Here is a 25985-nt window from a genome sequence, read left to right on the forward strand (position 1 = left end):
AGAACCTTCCAAACAGAATGTCGTCCAATAAGCCAAATATGAAAGTATATGTACTACACTCATTCATTTATATGAAGTTTGGGAACAAGTGAAACCTGGTCTGTGGGGTACAGGTCGGATAAAGATTACTCTTGGTTGGAAGGGGGCATGAGGGAGCCTTTGGGTAGTTGTAAATGCTCTACATAACCATCTGGATGGTGGTTGCATCAGTACATACATGTGCAAAGATTTACCCAGCTCTTCTCTTATGATTTATATACTCAACTGTGTTCAAGTTATACTTTAATACAAAAGAAAAGAAAGCAAAAGGAGGTATTGCTGAAGTATGACACTGGGTAGTTTGCCCCAGACCCTGGTATCTTCTGTTTGTCTACAGGTTATCAGTGTCCTTAGGGGACCAGCCTCTGAAGCTTCTTGTGAATTTTATTTTTAATTTTTATTTACTTAATTATTTATTTGAGAGTGAGCACACTGCAAGTGGGTGGGGGTGTGGAGAGGAAGAGAGAGAATCTTAAGCAAGCTCCGCACCATTGCAGAACCCAGCATGGGGCTGGATCCCACTACCCCTGAGATCATGGCCTGAGCTGAAATCAAAAGTCGGATGCTTAACCCCCTGAGCTACGCCAGTGCCCCCACTTCTTGTGAATTTTAGCTTCTGACTCCTGTTCTCAACTTGCTCAGGAAAGAGCTCAGGCCTGGAAGTCAGGAGGATTCTGTTATAGTCTCTCTACCCCTCTTGCCAGCTGTTTACTTACAGGTAAGTTCCACAAGGAAGTTTATGAAATAGGTATTTCAATCCCTCCTTCAACTTTAACCCCCAGGGTTTGGTGACCATCATGTTAGGTACAATGTCAAAGAATTTTAGGAAAAATCAAGAGTCACCCAAATACCAAGATGATTGTTAGACTTGAACGTGAGGACATTGATCCTAGCTACTGATTTGAATCATATGAAGAGGTGCCATCAAAGACCATGTTATGACTTCAGACAGTTGGGCAGTGATTCATGAATCATTTTGGTATTCAACCTAGGGTAGTCAGTAGCACATAAGGGTGACTTGTGTGTAGGGAAATATGGTGATTACAGACACAGCCATTACCAAGAGGTCTGAGGGTCTAGGAGACAGATTCCAAGGGGACGCCTTTGGACCAAGGTGGCAGAATGAATAGTGCTCTGCTTAGACATTCAGGTCTAATTCAAGCTCTTCTACCAAATGGCTATATGACATGAGATACCACCTCACATCTTTGGGCCTTAGTTTTCTCATCTGTAAAATGAGACACTGGATGTCTTATGTTATTCTCAACTTTAACTTCCTATGTTTCTTTCTCATACAGCTAACTCTCAGTTATTTCTGTATGTGTGTTATGTGGTCAATTTTAAATCCTGAGCTGACTTTCTCTTTTCATGTGGCTGTTTTCTATCATTCCTCGTCTTTGTGTTCAGGAAAGACAGATTCATTTTTGAACAAATAGGTCCTTCATAACTCTGCTGTGAAAAATCATGTTGTCTCCTAACAATAATGTCCATTATGCTGGGTTATTGATTATCCATCATTTTGATTACCCAGTATCTCTTTGCATCATTAGTGCCAAAGACCAGGTGCTGCTGAAAGACACAACTATTGCCCTGTCCCACCTGCCTCCCTCTGCTCCATTAGAGTCCCAGCCCAGCATGCACTGAGGAGCAAAGCCAGACATGGGTCATGTTCCGGGTTTCAGCCATGTTTTCCTAAGAGTTGTGAGGGCAGCTCCATCGGCACTCCTGGGGCCCAGGGTCTGGCTGCTGGGCCAGTTGACAATACTGTAGGCGAGCACTGGGGTGTAGCACGAACACTTTCGGGCTTTTTGCCTGGCCTGAGATTATAAGGCTGAATGAAAATGCAGAGCCAAGGAGAAAATATCTCATTCTTTTCAGGCCAGCCCGGGCAGAGGTCTTATTTTGCATGTGGCAGGACTTGGGGAAGGAAAAGGAGGGGTGATGGGGCCAGGAGAGGGTGACTTGGCAGCATCTGGGAGGGAATCAGGGCCTAGCATTAATGCTCAGGGAACAGGAGATAAGCTGTGTGGCACCTTTATTTTTCCTGTTCCTTTGCAACCATTTCTGCAGGGATATTTCTTCCTGTTTCATGTTCCAGATTCTTCTGTGGGGGTTCTGTGGGTCAGAGGCAGGAAACTAGGCCAGGCCTTGGCCTCTGAAGATACTGTTTCTCCCCTGGTAGCCCATCACCTTTTTGAAGAATGGTCCTGGTTCCTGCTTTTAGGGTGTCCAAACCCTTTTCTCTGAAGTATTGTCCCTTCTTCTCTCTGTGTCCCATCTGCCACTCCTTTATTTGGTGTGGGAATTTGCTTTCTTCCTTTCTTTCTCTTTCTTTCCTTCTTTTTTTCTTTCTCTCTCTCTCTCCCCTGCCCCACCCTTCCTCCTTCCTTCCTTCCTTTCAAGATTTTATTTATTCATTTGACAGAGAGTACAAACAAGGGGAGTAGCAGGCTCCCTGCTGAGCAAGGAGCCCAGTGTGATGCAGGGCTTGATCCCAGGACCCTGAGATCATGACCCAAGCTGAAGGCAGACACTTAACTGACAGAGCCACCCAGGTGCCCCTGGAGTTTGCTTTTTGAAGCCTCTCATAGAGGATGGCATACTGACTGGTTCCCTGTCCCTCCCACCTGAAGTGGCCCTTCCTTCAAAGCAGGCCCCCTGAGGGGGACTCAAGGCCAGGGATGCCACCTATGATCAAACCCTGTGGGCTCTGCATTCTGGAAACTGTTTTCTTCCAGTGTGGTGCTGCAGATTTCTTTTTCCCTGAATTATCCTTAATAGTGACAAAACCTTGTTCTTTGAAGGTTGATTCAATTTTTGGAAACAACTCAGCTTCATTTGGGGGAAATCTGGGGAAAGAGTGAATCAAATCTGGGCAACCTTAGTGATAGTGGTTTTAGTATTAAAAAAAAAAACCCCAAACCAAAAAACCAAGGTTTGCCTACAAAGTAATGACCCAATTTGCTAATTGTTTATTTTGAAATGACAGCAAAGGTTGTTCTCAAGAGGAGACCAGAAATGTTTTCAGCATCTGCCGGGATAAGCATAGAGCCCAAGGAGGCAGCTACAAGGAAGTCCCCCATTTCTCTGTTCAGTTCAGGAGGGTTGTGGGTTGCTTGCATGTCTGCAGCATTACAGGAGACCCAGGGCACTCTCTGTGACTGAACGCCCACTCCTTGCCTTGTGGGGAGGGAGGGTGGGCTGATTTGGGGCTATTGCCAAGTTCCCTATAAGCCTGAATTCAGATGTTGCTGGGCAGGGAGATTGAATAATGAGAGGATCTGCATCAGGAAGGACCGCCTGATGTGGAGAGCGCTTACTCCAAGCCAGTGGACCTGCTTGGACCCACAGGCAAAAAGAGTCTGGAAGACTGGACTAGGACAATGTGTTCCTGTGTAATTCAAATGGCCTTTGTAAAGTTGTTTTAAAGAGCTGTTCTTTGAAAGAGTTGAGGATCTTAGAGCTGGGGTCTGGGCTCTGAGTGGCCCTCTGGGGATGGTCTGGTTCCCAAGGATTCAGGCTGTTTTTCAGAACAGGGACTGAAGACACTGGGGACATCTTGCTGGCTGCTGGAGAGAGCTCTTGGCCAAACCTGTGAATAGCCAGCAGGTTTTCCCTTCATGGCTGGGGTCCTTGATGATGAACTGATATAAGGGACATTCTAAATACTTTGGTCTAATTGCTGAGCTAAGAGTCAGCAAGGGCCTCGTCCAAGGGAGGGAGAAAACTAATGCAGACTGAGCATCAACTGTATGCCAGGCATTTATATACACCATCTCATGTAAGACGGCTATTATGGCCCCCATTTTACAGATGAGAAAAGAGAGGCACATGTAGTGAAGCCACTTCCTCTGATCTCCTCAATGCTTTCTCTCTTCTCATTGTACACTTGTTCAATCTTTGTTCTCTACACATTGCAATATGATTATTTGTCCCCTCCTCGAGATTCTAAGGGAATTGGTCTGGAATGGGACCAGGCTTTGGTATTATTTTAAAAGCTCCCCAAGGATGTTAATGTGCACCTAGGACAAGAACTGCTGGTCTAGATGTTAGGTTTTTCATTTTTGTGTATCCCCAGGGTCTAGATCAGTGGTCCTCAAATTTGTGTATCAGAATCAGTTGGAAAATTTGTTAAAACACAAGTTGCTGGCCCTACTCTCAGAGTTTCTGATTCAGCAGGTCTGAGGTTGGCCCATGGGTTTGCATTTCTAACAAGTTCCCACGTGCTGCTGCTGCTGGTGGTGGTCTGAGCACCATACCCTAAGAGCCCCTGACCCCTTGGGACAAAAGTAGGTAGGTACTCAGTAGATGCTGGTTCACCAGATTGTCCAAGGATTTGAACCCTGGCTCACCTGGTAGCAAAGCCCATCCTCTTACCATGGTCCCGAGCCCACTGTCAGGGAGCCTGGGAGAACGAAAGGGGTGGCCCTCATATCTGCTTCACCTCTGGGAGGAGGGTAGGACTCATTGGGCATTAGAGTTTCCTAACAGGGAGAGACAATACCAGTTTCCTTCCAGGAAACCTAGTGGCTGTTGCAAGTTCAGAAATTCTGCGTAGAGGTTCAAGGTTGCTAAGAGGTCCTAGAATCCGGACCTAGGAACACAGACAGCTGCTGCGAGGTATGACCTGACAAAAGATGGCCACACAGGTATATGTCCCAAAGTGTTTGTTCTAAAGCTGGTGATGGTGCTTTATCATCCCAACTTGTTTGGCTCCATGGGAAATTCAGGAAATGGTTTAGTGATGTCAGAGTTTGGAGAGTGGGGTCCTGAGCCATCCTGAGTAGGGGAAAGGGCTGATGGGGTGGAGCAGCTATGATAATGTGGGTAACTGGAATTTGAAAGGGTGTTTCAGGCGAGAGCCGGGATGGGGCATTTAGAAGGGGAGGAGGAGAGCTCTGCTGGCAAAGGCAGCAGAGGACGTGGGGGGTTCCATTCTCCTTCTGAAGGGATGTCTTGGAGACTTAAGTTGCCAGGTGTTGTTGAACAATGAATGACTTTTAAAAATCCACTCTAAAACAAACCTTCACTTACGTGCCTTCTGTGTGCACAACACTGTTCTAAATGCTTTGTGGGGCCTCCAAAAAATAAATGATAAAACGCGGAGTGTGATGTGTCCCATAACTGGTACAGACAGGTCTTTAGGAGTTGCGGGAAGAGTCCTTTGGGTTGTGTGCTGGGGAAGGCTTTGGGAAGGCTGAGTCCGGTGGTGCTGCAGGCTGAGTGAGTGTGAGATAGGAGTGATAAAGAACTGTGTGATGTTGGGGTGTGGCTGCTAATGTGTGGGTAGCTCAGGCTGGGTACAATGGGTGCTTGTGGAGAGCAATGGTGAGGCTGTGGATAGCAAGGGGAAAGGAGTTAAGATACTTTTTCTTGATTGTTCCATCCCTCCCTCCAAGAATGAGGACTGGGACTGTTAGAAACCCTCCTGGGGACCCCTCCCTCCTGACAGTAGGGCTGCTGGTACTGACTACTTCTTAAAAGAGTTTCTCCAAGAAGTCCTCACATGTAAAATTTCATCTTTTTTTTTTCTTTTCTTTCTTTTCTTTTATGGAAATATTGGAGGTTGGAAGGAGGAGAGGAAAGCTCCCCTCCGCTACTTTTTACAGATGGGATCTAGAGAAGAGAATGGGCTAAAGATGATGCTCTGGGTGTGGGTTGGATGCACGGAATGGGTGAGATGGACATTTGAATGGAATGGTGTCTGCTTAGGGCAGGGGTCAAGGCACAGTCTTCCCTGAACAGCACTGGGACATGGATGCTTGATCCTAGCATTGTCTCTTGTGTAATTTGTGTTTTTGTGGGTCTGGGAGGAAGTATGGAAAATAAGAGAGGTCAGGGTGGCGGTGATATGGGGCCCGTGGGGCCGACTGTGGCTGTGAACCTGAACCAGGAGGGGCTGGCGCTGCAGGAGGCCTGCATGGGTGTGGTCACCGAAAGTTCCAGAATGACTGGGCTTTCTTTACCTATGAGGGTAGCAGCAATGCCATCAGGTGGTGGGCACTGGGGAGGGTGCCTGGAGATGGTGGGGGAGCTCAACAGCGGGAAGGTGGCACGATTTCTGCAGGGTGAAGAATCCCAAGTCTGGCCTGCTCAGGTTTGCCCTCATCAAGTGGACAGGGGAGGGTGTCAATGATATGCGGAACAGAGTGTGCACCGACCATGTCAGCCTTACGCTGCTTTCTGAAGGGGCCCATGTGACCATCAATGTGAGGACATTGTATGTCATGCAGAGAAGGTGGTCAGGGCCTCAGGTGCCAGCTGTACCTTCCCCAGGGAGAGCAGCAGTTTCCGGGACATGGTCCCCCAGGTCCCAGGGGGCTCTGTATACCAGAAGACCAAGGCCATATCTGAGATCAAAAGGGGTGGCAGAGGGGTGCCTGGGCGGCCCAGTGGGTTAAAGCCTCTGCTTACGGCTCAGGTCATGATCCCAGTGTCCTGGGATTGAACCCCACATCGGGCTCTCTGTTCAGTGGGGAGCCTGCTTCCCCCCTCTCTCTGCCTGCCTCTCTGCCTACTTGTGATCTCTGTCTGTCAAATAAATAAATGAAATCTTAAAAAAAAAGGGGGGGGTGTTGGCAGAGACAGCTTCTGGGCCAAAGCGGAGAAGGAGGAAGAGACTCTCAGGCTGGAGGAGAAGCAGTGGGCAGAGGAGGAGGGTCAGGAGCGCTGAGAGTAAGAGCCCTGAGAGCAGGAGCTGCGAGAGGCCTCCCACCTGGACTAGGGCTTCTGGGAGGAGCTGGGCTGTGAGGCTGGACCCCAGAGGAAGGGTGAGCAGCAGGAAATGGTTTTAAGGAACACAGAGGAGCCAGAACTTGTCAGCAGCCAGCACATGCACTGGAGATTTCCAAGCGGAAGGAGAGGGCCGTGGCCACATCTGTCCCCAGCTCCAGCCAGGCAAACCGAGGAGTCCCTTCCTACAGAAGCAGCCCAGCCAACCAGAGACCTGCTTTAGCAGAGGGCCACCCCAGCCTCCTCAAGGCCCAGGGCAGATCTGCATTAGGAGCCAGTGCCCAGCACCCTGCCAGGTCCAGCGCAGACAGAAGAGGAACCCCCATAGCAGGAGACTCTCTATGTGGAGGCCATGATGCTGCAGCCCTGAGTGGCTGGCTGAGCCCATGGCCCACTACCTGTGGCTGAGGGGGAGATGGCTCTGTGCCTGGGCCCTGGACCACTACCAGGCAGTCAGGAACACCGAGATATTCCAGTCCAAGGATCTCATCACGGGCCTTGAGGTCATCGATGAGGGCTGGTGGCATGACTGCAGGCCCGATGGCCACTTTGGCATGTTTCCTGCTGACTCTCTGGAGCCCACCAAGTGCTGACCCTCCACTTTTGGCTGCACTGAAGCTACCCCTTCCCAGACATGCTTTACTTATTGCTGGGCAAGGTGGTGTGCGGGGTGTGAGAGCCGTATGGCACTCCTCCAGGGAGGCCCCCCCAAAGAAGACAATTGGGCTCCCTCAGACTTGGGTGGCTCAGCCTCTGTCACCGTAAAGGCAGGGATACCCGGGTGATTCCTAAACATGCTTCTGGCAGCTCCCAGGCCTTCCCAACCAGCGTGGGCTTTGACCCCAGCAGACAACATTGAGCCAAGCCCTGCCCATGGCCAGCCCCTCAGTGACCTCTGCCTGAGGAAAATGGCACTGCCAAGCTGGGTGGGCTGAGCAGGCTGTTTGCCTTTTCTTTCCTTTCCTCTTGGCTCTAAAGGGTGTTGCCTATGGTTATTAGTGACCCCTGGGACCAAAGAACTTAGCAGAGTTCATGACTGAAGTCAGAGTGGGTCATGACAGTTTGGGCTGCAGTAGATCGCCTTTCTGGCTTCTGTTCTTTGCTCCCAGTTCTCTGTCCCTTTGCCTGGGCTGTGGACTGTGGGCACTGGGGACAGGAATGACCATGCCCCCATGAGTATATGAAGGAACGTATAAAAACATCAGCGAACGTGTGTCTTTTCATGTGGCAATGCCGCCTCTGCCGGCCCTGGCATGTGCCTTCAGCTGATTCTGGTTCAGGGAAAGTAGCCAGAGCAGGCTGCCTGCTGTCCTGCACTATTTCTGTCCCTATCCACCTGTATCTGCTTTCGGCATGAGAACTGCCCTACCAGGACCTTGTGATCCGCCCTATTGTGACCTGAGTGCCCCCCTCCCAATGGAAATAAACCCCTTTCCTTTCCTGGGTGTCTGTGGGGTGTGTATGCATGTGTGCACCCTCAGACCTTGGGCCAACTGTTAGTGTTAGCCTGGAAGAGGCATAAATGTTAAGATGTGGAAAAAAAGAAGAAGAAAAAAAAGAAAAAAGAAAAGAGGGGAGGTCAAAGCAGCTCTAGCCAGAGCATAAGTTCCCAAATCTCTTAGTGGCTGTAGCACACTGGCATCTCAGGTTTCACACCTGGGTGCTGGGTCCTAGGTCTGTGGTTTTCCAGATGCACTAACTGCTTCTATTTCCCCTCCCACAGTTCATGCCACCTATACCCTTCTAGTCTCTTCTCTGCCTCCATGCCCACTTCTGGGCCCAGTGGGAGCTGAGCATTCAATCAGAACTGCAAAGTCCTCTCTCCCTGCTGGATTGTCCCTTAGTGACTTAGCTGGTCCGGAGAGACCCCTTTCTCCACCCCTCCCCTGTCAAAACCAGTCATGGCTCCCCTAACTTTGAAGTCTGCTGGATCTGACTAAAAGAGGAGAGGGAGGGGTCTGTGCTCTACTCCTCAGGGGTATCACCCATGAGTATTTATACCAAAGGGGAGTGTTCCATTGCCTTGGCAACTTTCTTGCATGGGTTCTGGTGCCCAGAATATCTGACAGATCTCAGTGTTCCAAGCTCAATGGGCAGAGGTGGAGGAGCAGTTAAAAGGGTTTACCTCAATGATCAGGGCCAGGGCCAAAGACGAAAAGGGTGGCTGAGATAGCATATATCAGAAATAGCAGAGGTCACAGAAAATTCCTCCAGTTCTTCCCTGTTTTCCATCTTTTCTTTCACCTTTCCCCATGTAGTCACATATTCCCCTTCTGTGATGCTCCTGGGGCCCCTTGGTTCTATGTATCCCTCTGTCACTAGCATGAATAGGGGTGGGGAGGGGCCTACGTGCGCAGAGTGAACACTGGGTATTCCCTGCTGGGTGCTGAAGGGAAGCAGTGGATGCAGAGGGAGGAGGACTCAGGGGCCAATGTGTGGCTCTCCATCATGGCGTTGGTCCCTCCAGAGCTCCCCATTTGTTGGGGGAGAGCTTGGCAACACTGCTGTGGTACCTGGCTGGAAGGAAAGGGAAGACAATGAGGTGAGGGGGCCCACAGGTTAGGAGAATGGTGTTCTCTGATGTTGTTCATCTGTGTCTGTATCTTGGTACCTACAATACAGATGTAGGGTGGCAGAATGAGTGTGTTGCAAAGACAGTTAGTGCATCTCAGGCCACGGCAGGGTCAGGGAGGATGCTAGAGGGCCTGCAGCAGGAGGGGCTGGAGAAGCTGGCCTGAGGAGGAGAGGCAGAGAAGCTCTCTCCTCTCGGGTTCCATCCACGGGAACGTCCCGATGATGCTGTCCCCCATGCCTCCTTGGATACAGGAGGACCAGAGTAAGGAGGCAGAGGGCCCTGAGGTTAATAGCACTCCTTTTTAATTGTTCTCTGGAGAAAATATGCTGAGTGGATGTTTGTGTGTCAAAGTCCAGGTGTTGATGTTGTGTAAGTGGGTCTTCCTCAGAAAAAAAGCTGGGCCTTCTCTGGCTTTCTATGGCATAATCCTCTTGAACCATACTTTGGCCAGCATTTTGATGTACTAACTGCTTCTATTACTATGTAGCTTATTATGTACTGGCCATGTGTGACACCCTCTGTGGTGGAGACCCTTTGGACCAGTCCTTCCTGCCTTGCTGAGAACTTCTGGACAGTGGCCCCTCAGGGACAAGGGGGTAAGTGCACGGAGAAGCAAGGCAGAGTCTGGGTCACAATGAGAAGGAAAAGGAGAGTACACAGTGAGAAGGAAAAAGAGAGTGGTCACACCAGGGCTCCTGGGCTTCCCTCCACAGGGGTTTCAAGGAAGGTGTGGGCATTGGCCTTTAACCTGCTGAGCAGGGAGGTAGAACCCTGGGGTTTGGATGTTAGGAGATAATGAGTTGTCTTTGAAGGAACAGTTTCAGGAGAGTGGGGGGGGGGGTGGTGAGGAAAGCAGAGGTGAGATTTTCCCTGTTATCTGGAAGTGCTTCCTGGCTCCCACCTCAGTCTCTCCTGGTGCACCTTGATCGCTTTCATTTTGGTTTTATGGACAGTGGAGATGGCTTTTCTGTGGTGCTTTGTGATGACCTTCTGGTACTGGGAAGTGCAGGGAAGTACTGCCTTACTGACTCTCATATTACACCCCAGGGTCCCACATTGTCATTGCTGGCTAACTCCAGCCAACAGGTTGTCTCTTTTATGACCCCTCTTGTTCAGATCGCCGGGGAGCTGTGAGCTTGCTCTTTTAGGCCCCTCTGCCCTCTGGTTTCTGACTCACTTCGACCTCCCCAAATAGGATCCGTGATCTCAGCTCCAAAATGACCCCCTCTTCCTCTCCAAAGGCATCAAAACTCTTGCTTGCCCAGGCAGTTGATAAATTAATGTACCTTTTGTAACTTATGACTGACTGGTAGCTGCTCCATGGGCTTTCCTCATGGGAGTTCGATATTTAAAAGGAGCATGTTAAACTAAAGAAGTAGACCTCTGATAGCAGAATTTCAGCTGTTATTGACAGTCAGGTGGAGTTGACATTTTGGAAGCCCTGGGCTGCATTTACAGAATGCATAGCCCCTCCCCCCTGCTGTATGTCTGTCCGACTTTTATCATGAGGATGGAATTCTGTTTATGGTGCCCGAAACCCAGCTTCGGGGGAAACATGATCAATATTTGGCTGGTATAAAGGGAAACTGATGTATTTTGTGCTGTCCCCGAGCATATAACTAGGCACTCTGAGTAGATATCAATGGGAAAACTGTATCATTGAGAACTGAATGGGAATGCAAAAGCCTGCTCTCAGGTGGGGGTAAATGGAACTAACATTTAACTGATACCATCTGTATGCCCTGCACTATGCCAGGTACCTGACACTAAGACACTTATCTGTCTTACTTTTCAGACAGGTTGGGCAACCTGGCCATGCACACTCAGGTGGAACAGCTGTCATTCACACCCAGATCTTTCTGACTTCAAGGTCTTATCCCATATCTCTGTACCGACATGCTGGGTGAGGTCCCCTGTGATCCTCTGTCCCTGGCAAGGCTGGTGATCCCTCACTAGAGACAGGAAGAAGTCGTGCTTAGAGAGGGAAGTGGACTAGATTCTCCTGGGCCTGACCCTTTTTGAGAGCTTCTGTGGCTCTCTTGATGGGAATAATTAAATGTTGGCTCAGGGATTCTGTTTCCATTCTCCTTGTGACTTCTCTTATCAGTACGTACAGTTCTTAACTCACAGAGCAGCTGACTTGCCTTCCCTGGGGGCTGAATTGCCTTCCCTGGGGGCTTAAAGAGCTGTGGAGGGCTGTCTTACCCTGGGTGATGGGTGACGCCTCCTGCCTTCCCGCAGCCTCAGGTTTCCTTTTCCTGGGTTTGTGATTCATGATTTTTTTGCTTGAATATCCTAGAGAAACCTTAGACAGAATGCCTAATAGGAAGCTGATCAACCTGGTCATCACCCTTCCCCCAAGGTTTTCTTTTTTGCTGGACTTCTCTCATTCTGAATATGGGACTCTCATTGTCTCAGTTTTCAGTGAGGGTAATTGTCTCCTGTTCACCGATCACTAGGACTTTTCTGCTCATCCTTGAAACATCCCGGAGACTAGTCCTTCCTTGCCATCCTCAGTGCCAATGCCTAGTTGAGACCCTTGTCATCCCATGCTCATCAGCCCCTTCCCTGGTTCTCTGAGCTCTGCTGTCTTCCTTTCCTTAAACTCCTTGTGGACCATTTCTTTCCTCTGCCTGAGCATGGCCAGCTGTTTCTCATAGCCTTCTGGTGAAGGATTGGACCCTTCACGCCCTCAGCGGAGGCCCTCTTGGCTCACCCAACCCAGTTGGTTAGTAGTGTTTCCCACCAGCATCTTCTTCTAAGTGAAGTTGTTTCCTGCTTTTCCTCCTATGGATGAGATTTTTCCTGTCCCACAGGTCCTCACCGTTCTCCCCTATGCCCATCTACCCTCCTCCTGAATCCTTTAAAGCCTACCTCTAGTCACCTTCCTGTACCAAACTCCCAGCAGCCACCCAGATCAGAAGCAACACTTCACCCATTTAAACCATGCTATGATTTATTTTTGTATCCCTACTTTGGCAATTTTTGTAACAGTTCACTAATTGTTAATTTTCATGTTTTATCACCCTGGTTGCAAATTAATTCAGGGCAAGGACTGTTTAATATACCATTTTCTTTTCCATAGCATTTAGCGCCATGCTAGGGACTGCCTGGTTCCCCTTCTTTCTGCTCACCGAACCCTCCTTACACTCACAGCCCTGGTCATCATCCACAGGAACTGCCCCTTGTTAATCCTGGCCATTTTTTAGCCTGCCAGTGTCTTTGCGCCTGTTGCTTCCTGCAGTCCTTCTCTTGCCGCATTCTGATGCAAGCCTTACCATCTTGGAGAAGCAGTGCAATCCAGTAGAAAGTGCACAGGCCAGGGAGCCAGGTGGGTCTGGGTTTGAATCTTGCAGCCGCTATTCCTAGTTGTGTGGGTTAAGTTACTGAGCCTCCTTGAGGCTGGGCTTCTTCAACTCTAAAAATGGGGAAACAGTTGTGCTTGTTTTGGCAGCACATATACTAAAAATGGGGAAACAGTTCTTTATGGTCAGGTCGGGGTGCACAATAGGCCCTCAGCAAAGACTAGACACCCCCACGGCATCCTCAAGTCCTACCTCTTGCATAGGCACTTCCTGAGTATCCCATTTGATACTAGTTCTGCTGTCTCTGCAGTCCTTTTGCATTTATATTATCAGGATTCAGCCATATCGGAACTGCTCATTTCAGAGATCCAGAGACTGAGGCCCAGAGAGCCCTGCTGCAGGCTGTGTAGAGCCTATGGACGGCCAAGCCAGGTCTAACACTCAGGCCCGAGTCCCCGCAAGTGTCTGTCAGCACCATGCTGTCCTCTGCATGCTCTCACCCACAGTGGAGCCCTTCCTCAGCCCCACACATCCTGCACCTTGCAGAAGGAACATGGAGGAAGTGCTTAAGAAATCCTTGTTGGTGCTCTGTTTATGCATGTGTGTCTCATTCCCCTGATGGACGTGTGTTCCCCCAGGCGGGACACATACAGGGCTTTAATGCCATTCTCTGTATTCTGTACAGACCTAGATTTAATAATGGTGGGCTAACTTCAGGCCCAAGAACAAGGATTTCTGCAGCTGGGCAGGAGGCCCTCTCTTTGTGGTTCTGGGGGCTGTCCCCACAGTATCTTGCTGCCTCTGGTGACCATGATTCTGTGCAGTGTCCAACTGTGAGCTGCTCCAGGGGAGAAGCCTGTGTCTTCAGCGGCGGTGCTCACTGTGCACCACTTTGCCTCCCATTCGGCACTCCTGGGCTGCCGCCTCCCCCATTTCTCCTCCCCTCACCCACTCCCTGTGCCATGCTGCTGCTCTGCCTGCTCCAGCTAAGAATATATCATCCTGGTTGCATAGCAACGTGTTTGGTTTCCTTTATTTCTCCTTCTCCTCCCACAAAACTGCCTGAGCTCTAAATTTAAGGTAGTGTGTCAGGAGATGCCCCTACCCCACCCATGACTCTGAAGCCCGGCATCGTTCCCCCTGAAGCTACTAGCTTTATGAGGACAGAAGCTGAATACTTTTTTCACTATCCCCAACACCTAATAGACTCCTTGGCACGTAGTAGGTGTTCAGTAAGTATCTGTTGGATGATGAGAATCATTTTCTCGGAATCCCTACAGTTGAGAGGTGTTTCTCAGACTGGGAAATGTTATCACTGACTCTGGGATGGTCTGTAGTTGACCACTCTTGGATGGACGCCTTCCTCTTTTTCTCCAGCCACCTAAGAAACGTGTGGAGGAAAAGAAGGCACATATTTTTTCCTATTTGGTGGCTATGTGTTCCTCTTTCTTTTCTGAAAGCTGGTAGTTCAGTCAACCCACATGATTTATGGAGCCCAGTGGATACCAGTGTAATGGGGCTTCATGATTCCTGCCTTGGAAAGCTTGTGGTCTAATGGTCTGGGGATAGATTACTCTTTCTGGTGACAGGAGTGTGAGACTTGCTTTCAGAGGGAAGCTTAGAAGTCACAAAGTACTAGGTTTGAATCCCAGCTCTGCTAATTGCAATTTGTGTGACCGTGGGCGGGTCGCTTAACTTAGCTCATGGATTGTAAGGTTTATGTGAGAAAAACCATGAATAGAATCTAACAGAGTGTCGGGAAACAGGGGTGCCCATATTAGTGCAATTTTTCTTTTCCCCTTTTAATGAGTAGACAGAAATATACCAGAAAATGCCTGTTAGTGTTAGTGATGGGTTGCTATCAATATGCAGGCCTACGGGGGAACCTGGGAAGTATCCGCTTATTGGGTACTAGAGGAAGTGCTCTCCCTGGAGCTAATATATTTCCTTTTTATTTTCCTTAGTTTAAAAAGTAAGTGTTGGCTTTCACAACTGACTTCCTGGCTACCCTACATTCATCTCTTTCCAAACATCCCAGTGTAGCATCCTGAATTGACTCAGGGTAAGCCTTGGGTGGGAGTGGGAGGTTTAGGGTCCAGAGGGAGGATGAAAGTTAAGTGGCTCTCTGGGGTCATGGAAATAAGCTGGAAAAGAGGAGGCTGCTGTTCAGTTAAAAATAGCATCAACAGTGGCCGCAGCTTGGGGAGCGGCCAGGGGTCAGAAGCTGGGGCAACCCCAGGCACACATTCCCAGCAGAGAACTTGAAGTTTGGCTAGCTGTTCCCCGTCCCTTGGGATGGGGTGGTGGACAGTTCCTCCTCATGTGTGTCACCTGTGCCTGCCCACAGTGGGCAGCCAGCATCTCACGTCCCTTCTAGGCCTGCACATCACATTGCTTCCTCTTTTCCTGTTCACTTCACACACTGCCCAATCCACACCCCCCCACCCCTTCCATCCTTCCCTTCTAGAGCAGTGCAACAGCAACATCCGTTTACTAGACTTCTTACAAACCAGTCACTTTGTACTAAGTGTTCTTGGGCTTCTGTGCTCTGGAAGTCTGTTGTCTGAGATAGCATCCTGGACCCACAGACGGCCAGAAAAACAATCGAAGAACAACCACTAAATAAACACAAAATAGATGAGATAACATGTTCCCATCCTGTATGAATTGAGGCCAGTGGTATTTGTGGGGGCCTTCTGGGTGTGTATTTGAGAAAGCTTGAGAGTTTCTTCCTTGAAAAAGGTGAAGATGAGCTAAGTTCGTGCTTTCCTTGCACCAGTGATCCAGAAACAAGCCCCCCTCCCACCAGCAAGAGAATGGAAGAGGAGTGCTTTCTGGCCAGAGTTTAAGACTGGACCTTGGGAGGAGACGCACACTGGAGGTGAGGAGTCTAAGGAGACAGGAGCCATATTTGCTACAGACTCATTCTGATAATTGGAATGGGAATCCAGGTGGATCAAGTTAGATTAATCAATGGGTCAATCCATTGATTGAGCCATTCACCCACTCAGCAAACATTTAAGGAACATCTACTAAGTACCAGCATGAATGTGAGGGCGTTCCAAGTCAGCAGTTTCTCATCCTAGCTGTACACTAGAATTACCTATGGAGTTTGATGCTCAGGTTTCACCCCAGAACAGTTATATTAAAAAAAAAATCTCTGTGTCTAGGAGGCAGCCCTGGGTAGTTAGGTTCCCCAGGTGATTCCACGGTGCAGCCAGGATAGAAAACCACTGGTCTAGGTGAGCCCGAGGCTCCTAACGCAGCCAGTCATTGCCCCTTTCTGCTGAGGGCCCTTTCTGCCGAGGGCCCTTTCTGCCATTGCCTGCCAAGGGACGGGATTGACAATGTGGCCTGCAGCCGCTGAGATGCAGCCTGCCCTCTACCACGGGCTCGAACAAGTGTTTATTGAGCAGCTATCAGAGGCTCGACCTTAGAGAGACACAGAGGTGAGAATAACAGTGTCCCCTGGAAGTAAATTAATATAAGCATCCATTTCCTTGATTGTTCACTTGGCGAGCCAGCGCCAGCTTTCCTGATGAATGGGATTTTCTGTGATTTATTCTGTCTTGTCCCTGACTGGAAGAGAAACAGTGACTGTATCTGGTGCCTTATGGTTAAATGGAGTTAAAGCAGGTGGTGAAAAGGAGCCTCACACAGGTAGGCGGAGGGCGGGCAAGTAGGGCAGGTTGCCAAAGGGACACAATGGGTTCCTTGGGGAGGTTTTCACAAATACACTATCAAGTTGTCTAAATCGTGAAAAAGTAGGAGTAACATATAGCTGTTTAATATGTGATTATCAGCAAGGGTTTGAGCCCCTCTGAATCATCTGTCTGATCTTAAGGCGTAGTGGAGTGACCCTGGCACTCAGAGAACATGCAGTCCAGGTCGGTAATTTACACTGATATGAAAAATGGAGATTGTAAGTACTTAGTTGTGTTTTGTGACTAACGTCATCAGAAGCATGGAGAGAGGAGCTACCAGAGAGGCACTGCCTGAAGTGCAGTCCATGGCCTGGCTCTGTCCACTGTTCATTGTCAGCCAGTAATGAGAAGGAGAGAAAGTGAAAGGAAGCATTGATAAACTTTTATGGTGATTTTCCAGAGTGATTTTGTCCAAAACTAAAAATTTTTTAAAAAGAGGCTTACACTTTGTTTTTAAAATTGCATTTCTCTAGTAATTCATTTTTATTGTATTTTATGAAAGGACTAGTCCATGGCAGATTGGAATAAAAAAATGAAAGAAAAAAAAACAAAAAACAAATTCATCCTTTACTGCAGATGGTTGAAAGAGCTTTGGATGGAGTAGCTGGATATTTGAGATATCATGGCAAACTGGAGAGGTACCAGCAAGCAGGCGAACGGTGGAACTTCTCTTTGGTGTTGCAAAGGGAATTAGAGTGTAGCCTAAAAACCTGGACCTAACTCATGCAGGAGGCTCTCAGACCACAAATGTTTTTTGAGGTTTTGGTGGATGCCGGAGTTTAGGTGCTTCGTATAAATTATTTCATTGCCTCCTCTCACAGCCCTATGTGATAATAATGCTTGTCTCCATCTCTGTTTTGTGGAAGCCTAATATGCACAGCTCACTATGGCTGCTGGTCATTAGTTGACCTGAATTTTAAAGACAGATGTTTTGGACTCTGGAGCCTGATGGTTCAGGAACTCTCACTGCCATTCCACATAGGCCCGCCGGGTGACAAGGAGCATGGACTACAGACTCTGCCCATCCAGACATTCCAGAATAGGAGTGAAAAGAAGGCCCTGCAGATACAGATCACAGAGCTCAGGGCTGTTCTTCCAGAAAGATACCCTATGTTCTGGGGAGGGCAGGGCATGGACCTTTAGCTGACAGTCTTCTTTCTTCTCCTTGGTGCTCATTTCCAGGGATATTTTGTAGATGAACCCACCCTGGTTTGGGCCTTTTTTTTTTTTTTTTTAAAGATTTTATTTATTTATTTGACAGACAGAGATCACAAGTAGGCTGAGAGGCAGGCAGAGAGAGAGAGAGGAGGAAGCAGGCTCCCCACTGAGCAGAGAGCCTGATGTGGGGCTCGATCCCAAGACCCTGAGATCATGAGCTGAGCCGAAGGCAGAGGCTTTAACCCACTGAGCCACCCAGGTGCCCCTGGTTTGGGTCTTTTATTAGACTTTGAATTGTCTTATCAGCAGCCTTTGCCAGTGACAACTCATCCATCCACTTATTTTTAAACTTTTAATTTTTAAATAAAGATTCATAGGAAGTTACAAAGAAACATACAGGGAGCTCCTGTGCACCCTTCTTCCAGCATATCCCACTGTTAGTATAATATCAGGAAATTGACATTGGTATAATACACAGACTCACCCCTCTACTTTTTTCTACTAATTTCTTTAAAAGATTAGGGGTGCCTGGGTGGCTCAGTGGGTTAAAGTCTCTGCCTTCGACGCAGGTCATGTTCCCAGGATTCTGGGATCGAGCTCCATATCAGGCTCTCTGCTCAGCAGGGAGCTTGCTTCACCCTCTCTCTCTGCCTGCCTCTCTGCCTACTTATGATCTCTGTCAAATAAATAAATAAAATCTTTAAAAAAAAAAGATTATTTTTTTAGAGAAGTTTTAGGTTGACCTAAAAACGGAGGGAAAGATAACAGAAATTTCCCCCATTTTACCCCATGCCCCCTCCTCCACATTCACAGCCTCCTAGATTGTCAGCATCCTTCACTAGAGTGGTGCCTTTGTGACAGTTGATGAACCTACATTGACACATCATTATCACTCAAAGTCCATCATTTACATTAGGAGTCACTGTTGTACATTCCATAGGTTTGAACAAAAGTATGATAGGTATCCACCATTATGGTTTAGACACAGTAGTTTCACTGCCGTAAAAATGCCCTGTGTTCTACCTATTTGTCCTTCTCTCATGCTAACCCCTGGTAACCAGTGATTTCATTGTCTCCATACTATGACCTTTTCCAGAATGTCACATAGTAGAATCATACAGAATGTAGTGTTTTTAGGTTGGCTTCTTTCACTTACCGATATGCATTTAAGATTTCTCCATGTCTTTTTGTGGCTTAACAGCTCGTTTCTCTTTAGCACTGAATAATATTCTATTGTCTGGATGTACCATGGTTTATCCACTCCCCAATTAAAAGGTTATCTTGGTTGCTTCCAAGTTTTGCCAATTTTGAATAAAGCTGCAAACGTCCATGTGGAAGTATTTGTGTAGACATAGCTTTTAGCTCCTTTGGGTAAATACCTAGGAGCACAGCGTACCCATCTGTTTTTTTTTCTCCCACATTCTGGGTACCATGCTTGAAGAGAAGCATCAAGAAGCCATAGTGTATCTGGAGGAGGGAGAGGGTGAGTAATCTGGAAGCCAGGTCACATCCAGATTGTTCTTTGTGACTAGTGTGACCATCTTATATGTCGATGCCATGTGTTATTTAGTTCTTCCATCTTAGCATCTATAGCAGTGTGAGGCACATAGTTGACCCTCAGCAGATGTTTTTTGAATTGAATGTTTGATTCAGAGCAGAAAACGTACATATAAACATAATGGCTGTCTTGCATATTGCTGGGCCTCCAGTGTGAAAGAAGAATGAGATTGATCTGTGTATCCCCTATTGCTCTTGAAGACAGCACCAGGATTAGTGAATGGGGGTGGGGGCAGGGAAAACATAAGGAGAAACATCCCAGACGGATTTATGGAAGAACTTTACCAAGAATGAGAATAATGCAACAAGGAAGTGGTCAGTTCCTCTACACTGAAAGAAATCAGGGATGCAGCGGAAACATTTTGACATTGGACCAAATACATTTAATAGGAGTCCTTCCAGTTTCTTATTTCTGAGAGTCAAAGAACATTCAGGTATAGATAGAAATAGGGTGGTTGGGAGGAGGGCTCAGTTTATGGGTAGAGGGTATTCATGGAGTTTGAGGTGACAGCAAAAGATTTTAATGGAAGAATACCTGTAGATTTTGAAAAGATTGTATTTGCATTTTTAAAAGAAAGTCATAGGTAGCCAGATATATAAGGCTTCTCTGGGTTATCTATGATTATTGTCCAGAGCAACATTTGGACTTCACCTAGCAATCAGACACTCATTTTTTTCTTTCAGGTAGCATTTGGCAACATCAGTCCTAGAGAAAATCATGGGAGCTGGATTCTGACTATAGCTGACATGTTTTTGTTATGTTAATCACTTAGATTGAAATTTAGGAGAAGATTATTGCAATTTCTATTCCAGAAAATGAAACAAGAATGAAGTAGGCACTGAGTTAATATGATCACTTCCAGGTGAAAAAGAAAAAAAAAGTCAAGGATCTTCAATGGGGCCATCTTAGAAGGTTAGTATATATTCATATATGATTATCCTGTAAGGTATGACTTTAGATGATTTATGTTTTTATTTCATCCTAGCTGCCAAGGAAGATCCAAACTGATATTTTTTAAGGTAGGGAGTAGAAAAAGGAAGTAATACTTCTTTATTGCTTACTACATGCCAGGAACTTTACATTTATTATTTCATCCATTTTCACAATGATTCTTATGTATAGGTATTATCATTACTATTTTATGGTCAGGGAAACTGAAGCTCGTCAGAGCACAGTAACGTGTTCTGGGACACATATCTAGTGAAAAGTAGAGATGAGGTTCAAAGCCAAATCTACTGGACTCTAAAGCCACTGCTCTTTATACTGTTGGTATTCAAAACATACCATCTCTAGCAAAACCCAAACCTATCATATTCGTGAACAGATTTCAGAACTGTATCTCATATGTTTCAAACCCAGAGGTGTCAGTTTCCTATTTGCAGAAAAGCCTGCCCACATGGCACATGTTTCTACCATTGCTGATGACCTTTCTGTAGTACAATCAGACTGAAGCATTCTAACTATGGTCACACTCAACAGCTAATTGCCCCTAGTCCTGGCTTGTATCCAGCCCACTTTGTTTTCCTAATGCCTCCAAATGCCTGATCCTGAAGGTGTGAACACTGTCTGTGGGCTTGGGTCTAGTTTCCAGCTTGCCTACTGCCCGATGTCTAATAATCCTAGCCTATTTTCAAGTCTTGGGATTGTGTTCTCACTGTCACAAGCAGGCTCAGAGGAGAGCCAGGAGACCTCATGGTACAGGAGACAGAGCACTGTGCCTGAAAGTGCTTTGTCCTTGATGTATGACTTACTGTTGCTGGAGCTATAAGGAGTCCTTTTGCTGTCTGAGTCTTAGTTCTTTCATGAGCAAAAAGGGGATAGTCATAACCCCCCCCTTTTCTTTTTAGGATGAACAAGAGACTCATTTGATATTAGTATCTAGGAAATTTTGTAAACCATGGGCATTGCACAAATTTAAGTTTGTTGGGTAAAAGGGAATGATCCACCTCCTGGAAAAGCTTTCCTTCAAAAGGGGTGGAAGCCAGCGCACATGTTCTGTGTAAGAAACCATGAGCTCCTTCTGGCCTGCCAGGTTCTGTTTCACTAGAGCGGGCTTGGTCTCTGTCCCACATGCTGCTTAGCCCCCGCCCTCCCCAACAGCATGGCTGTGTTTCTTGGCTTGGAGTACTGAGATAATTGCTCCGTATCTTCCCTGTCCAGTGAGCATGAGCCCATTAGAACTGAAAAATTACCACTGGCTGAAGCCTTCTGAAGACTCTGATTGGGTAAAGTGTGTTCAGTTCAGCTGAATTTGCTTGCTGGCTATGTAAATATTAAGGTTGTTAATCTTTATTAGAGAGTGTTAGCCAAGAAAAATTGCATTAAAAAAAACCCCATATATTAACATGGGAAAAAAGTAAAAGTAAACCAAACAAAATTTAACAATTTTGATGTCCTAAAAGCTTCCAGTGAAGACTAAAAAGACCTCGAGTGTGTATTTGTTCAATAAATAAGACTGTGGCTTCCAGTTCTTTTTGAAGGAGAGGCATAGATCTTAAATAAAAAAGCCAGTTTTAATTTTAGAACAAAAAAATCTGAACAATAAGAAGGTATCAACTTCACTGTCATTTAATAGGTTTGGATTTGCAAGTCAGTTTTCATGTATTCTTTCCCCCACATAGACTTTGTCTTAAATTTAATTTTATTTATTTTATAAATAAATAAATGTTCTTGACTTCATTCACCAACCAGTGAATATTTATAAATAAAATAAATAAAATAAAATTTTATTTTATTTATTTAATTTATATTTTTGTACTGTAAACTTTTAATCAAGTATAACATACATCCAGAAGAGTACACAGATCCTAAACTCAGTGAATTCGTACCTAGTGAGCACACTTGAGTAGCGAATAGAGCAAGAAACAGAACGCTTCTCCCGAACACTGGCCCCCAGTGTTCTCTTCTATTTCCAATCCCTCCCTTCAAGGCCAGTCCCCAGGGTGACTTCCAGCACCTTAAGATAAGTTTGCCTGTTTTGAAACTTTATATAAATGAAATCTTCAAGTGTATACTATTTCACATCTCTCTTCTTTTGTCCAGCATTACCTGTGTGAGATCAATCCATGCTGAGTGCAGCAATTACAGGTAACACTCCTTGCTGGGTAACAATCCAGTGTATATATATGCTGCAATTTATTTATACATTTTACTTCATAAGTACTTGAGTATTTGAGTTGTCTCCAGGTTGGGGCTAAGCTGCCGTGAACACTTTTGTGTAGGTCTCTTGATGAATACATGTACCCAGTATTGCGGAGTATTTATCTAGGAGAGAAATTACCAGGCTATAGGGTATGAGTGTGTTTAGCTTTAGTTAAATCCTAACAAGTACTTTTCCAAAGTAGTTGTAACAATTTATCTCTCCATTAGCAGGGAGGATACTTCTACCTGCTCCACATCTTTGCTAACAGTTGGTATTATTTGTCTTTTTAATTTTAGCTCTTCCGGTAGGTGTGTGGTAGTGCCATGCTTTGGCTCGGTTTTGTTTTGTTTTGTATTTCCTGGTTGGTGAATGAAGTCAAGAACATTTTCAGTGTTTATTGATCATTTGGGTGCTGTCTTTTGTAAAATGAATCTTCAGTTATTTTGCCTTGTCTTTGCTATTGAATTAGCTGCATTTTCTTACTCAGTTGTAGGAGTTCTTTATGTATTCTGGATATGAATCCTTTGATAAGTGTATTGTGAATATCTCCTTCTAGTCTATGGTTTGCCTCTTCATGCTCTTCATGGTGTATTTTGATGAATATAATTAATAGTTTTAATGTAGTCCAGTCTATAAAATATTTTCTTTTATGGTTAGTGGGTTTGTGTTCTGTTTAAAAAAAATCTGTCTATTCTAAATTTGGTACTGTAAAAACGTCACTGTTTTACTTTTTACATTTAGATCAGTAATGTATTTGAAAGTGCTTTTCCTGTGTGGTTAAGGAAAGATTCTTCACTTTTTTCTTCCTGTTTTGCCATCCTCTTGGCTTAGAGTCATTTCTCGAAAAGACCATCCTTTCCCCACAGCACTTTGTCATTAACCGAGTGACCATATATGTGTGGGTCTGTTTCCAGGTGTTATAAAATTTGAAGGTCCTGCCAAATAATTGGAAGTACACTGTGATTGTATTGAATAAATAGTTAGCTAATCTTTGACACAGGCATGGATGGCTAAGAGAGGCCAGGGCAGATCAGTGGTCCAGAAATTTTCCAGATATAAAACCCACGGACTCCGATTGTATTAAGATATGCTTCTCCAAATAAAGGACCTCTAACAGAATCCAGGATGTGTTGGTTGACTGTCCTCTCTATTGGAAGATGGGGATGTCATAAGAAATGGAATTTGAAGGAATGCAATCCTAGTTTCAAATTAAATATGATTTCTCAAAATATTCAGCTGAAAATGATCATTACTTTATCTAATGCTAGTTCTCCTCATAATAAGGGAACATTTTCCCTGAAAACAGACTCAGCTGGTGCTTATTCTTGGGGTTTATCACTTGTGCCTGATCTAAGTACTCAGGAATTAGACACCCAAAGCTTTTAATTGCTCACTCATTTTAATGACTCTGGAGGGCTCTTTGTGTCCAACTACTTCCAGCAACCTGAAATCTTTTAGTTTTTCTAAGACCCTGAAACAGCTAGGTAAGGGGTGTTGCTAAGGGGGTATTTCTTCAAATAGATGATAAGGGGTATTTCTTCAAGTAGATGAGTACCCCCTTTTCCAAGAGTCCCACCCAACTTAGATTATGGAGGACATTGACTCTCTCATAGATCCCCAACCAATCTAGATAATACAGCTCCTTTCCATCGGGGTACCCAGGGTGGTTGATGAAGTGGGATCCTTTTTCCAGGGGACATGAACCCAGTCTTGGTAACTTTAAGCTTAGAAAGTTACTCCTTATTCCCATTTCCCTCTCTTGCAGCTGACCTAGCAGTCTGAGCTGCCATGAATGGGAAATATTGTTCAGAGAACAGTGGATCAGTAGTTAGTTTCTTTGTAAGTTTCCATGTGGTCAACACCCACAGTTGAGCATCTTCTGCATACCAGCACTCAAAATCTATTCCCAGTCCTTGAGGGCTTAGTTTACTTCTGACTGTGTTAAGTAACAGTCTCTGCTTAAACTTGGGGCCTGACAAAACCTTTCTGATGCTTGATCACTTGACGTCACCTCTCACCCATCTCTCTACCCTGTTATGGCCAGATTCAGTGGAGTATTTGGTAATCAGTCTTAACTGTCTGTCCCTATATTGTACCCTCTTTGTACCTCCATTGTTACCTGAACTAATCTAAGTCCTGTTAACCAGGGTGACTTCAACTTGGAGAGCAGTTTTTGCACAGTAACATTGAAACTGGGCTCCTGCTGAAGCCCTTAGTTGCCCCACCTAAGTTCTTAAGATGCTTGAGATGCTGTTCTAGTACTCCAGGGTCTGCCACTTTGCTGTACCTCTGCCAAGAGAAGATGGATTTTTTTCGTATAATGTCATTGATATGTTGGGATCTTGGGCTCCTTCTATGGCAAAAGGTCTAGCAGTAATATGGAGTTAAGACTGTGGTATAGTGTCTCATAACTGTTGTGTCTTGTTTCAGTCAGCCAACAGTCCCAGTTACCACAAGTCTTTGCCACCCCAGATGTTGTGCAGCTTTGATCTCATCCACCCACTTTCTCTGTGTGTGAACACAGAATGGCTGGAGATTTTATTTTAGACTCTTTAACTTCGGTTCTTTTAGAATGGGCATTAAAAAAGGAGACTTCTGTTTTGTTTGTTTTAAAAAAATTCTTTTTTACTGGTCTTTGCACATTAAAAAACCATTGTATATAATAGAATAACAGACTTTAGAACCCAGAGATATTAGATATCATTAGTTCAATCTTCTCATGACTAAATAATATTGTGAGATTTCTTTCCCTAGAGATATTTTTAAATGTCTTTTACAATCACAGGAAGTCAGAGTTGGAAGAGAGCTAAGAACTGTGTGAGGCCAGCATTCTCTTTGTACAGATGAGGAGCCTGAGACCCAGAGGACTCAAGTGGCTGGAGCACAGGGCTGCAATAAGACCCCGGGTCTCTAGACTCCTCAGTCTGGGGGTCTTTGCTTGTGTAGTCACGGCTGTTTCTTACTCTCAGTTTTGCTTCATTATTGTTGCCCAGGGACAGCCAGGAATTTCTCATAGAATCTGTGAATGTGCTTGTCATGAGACATTAATCTGCACCAGAATTTAAGGTAATGTTGAAATAGCCAAAATGTACTTTGGGCAAGAGCCATGAATCCCAATGGGAGTGGGCTGGGATAAGTAGTTATGTTAATAAAACCTTTCCACATCAAAAGTGTGAGTCAGATTCAGTATATGAATACCATCAAGAAGATACACACAGAGGGAGCTTAATTTTAGTACAAATAAATCACCTGTTTGCATCGCTCTTCAGAAATAAAGGGGGTGGAAGTTGCTATGTCTTTCAGATTAGACTGACTACTAAAAAAGGGAAAATAACCTGGAGGACGGTTATTTTCCTTGTAGACTCCTGTCCCATGTACCGTCTATTTCTAGTGAAGTTTGAACTTGCAGTTTAAAAGCAGGTAGAAGTGGAGAGTGTGCCTTTGCCTTGGCTGCATTCAGGAAATTCCATGCCTGCCCCTTCCCCTGCAGGCACCTGCCGCAGCTCTTTCCCGGGGCCTTGTTGCTCTGGGCTGGTCTGCAGTCTGGCAAGGATGGCGGTGGGTGTGGAGCCAGGGGAAACCTCCTGCGATGGTGTACTAAGCTTTTCTTGAGAAGCGAAGCCAAAGGAGCCATCCGTCCTCATGATAATTGGAGCTCCCATCTTCTGTGCATATTTCTCTAAGAACGCCTAAAGCAAGAGAAGAGGCTCAGAGATGGGCCTTGTGGAGTTCAGCACCAGTCCTAGGGAAGCCTAACAGTGGGATGAAACAG

General features: G+C 46.0%; 1 protein-coding gene and 1 pseudogene across 21 annotated transcripts in view; both read left to right on the forward strand.

The window, feature by feature from the left end:
• The window catches only part of KALRN (kalirin RhoGEF kinase), a 659050-nt gene that overhangs the window by 96247 nt on the left and 536818 nt on the right, over positions 1 to 25985 (forward strand). The window lies entirely within an intron of this gene.
• Positions 3029 to 25985, forward strand: part of LOC116586096 — a 35845-nt pseudogene continuing 12888 nt past the window's right edge.

This window comes from Mustela erminea, chromosome 1 (assembly GCF_009829155.1).
Source record: "Mustela erminea isolate mMusErm1 chromosome 1, mMusErm1.Pri, whole genome shotgun sequence".
Classification (NCBI taxonomy): Eukaryota; Metazoa; Chordata; class Mammalia; order Carnivora; family Mustelidae; genus Mustela; species Mustela erminea.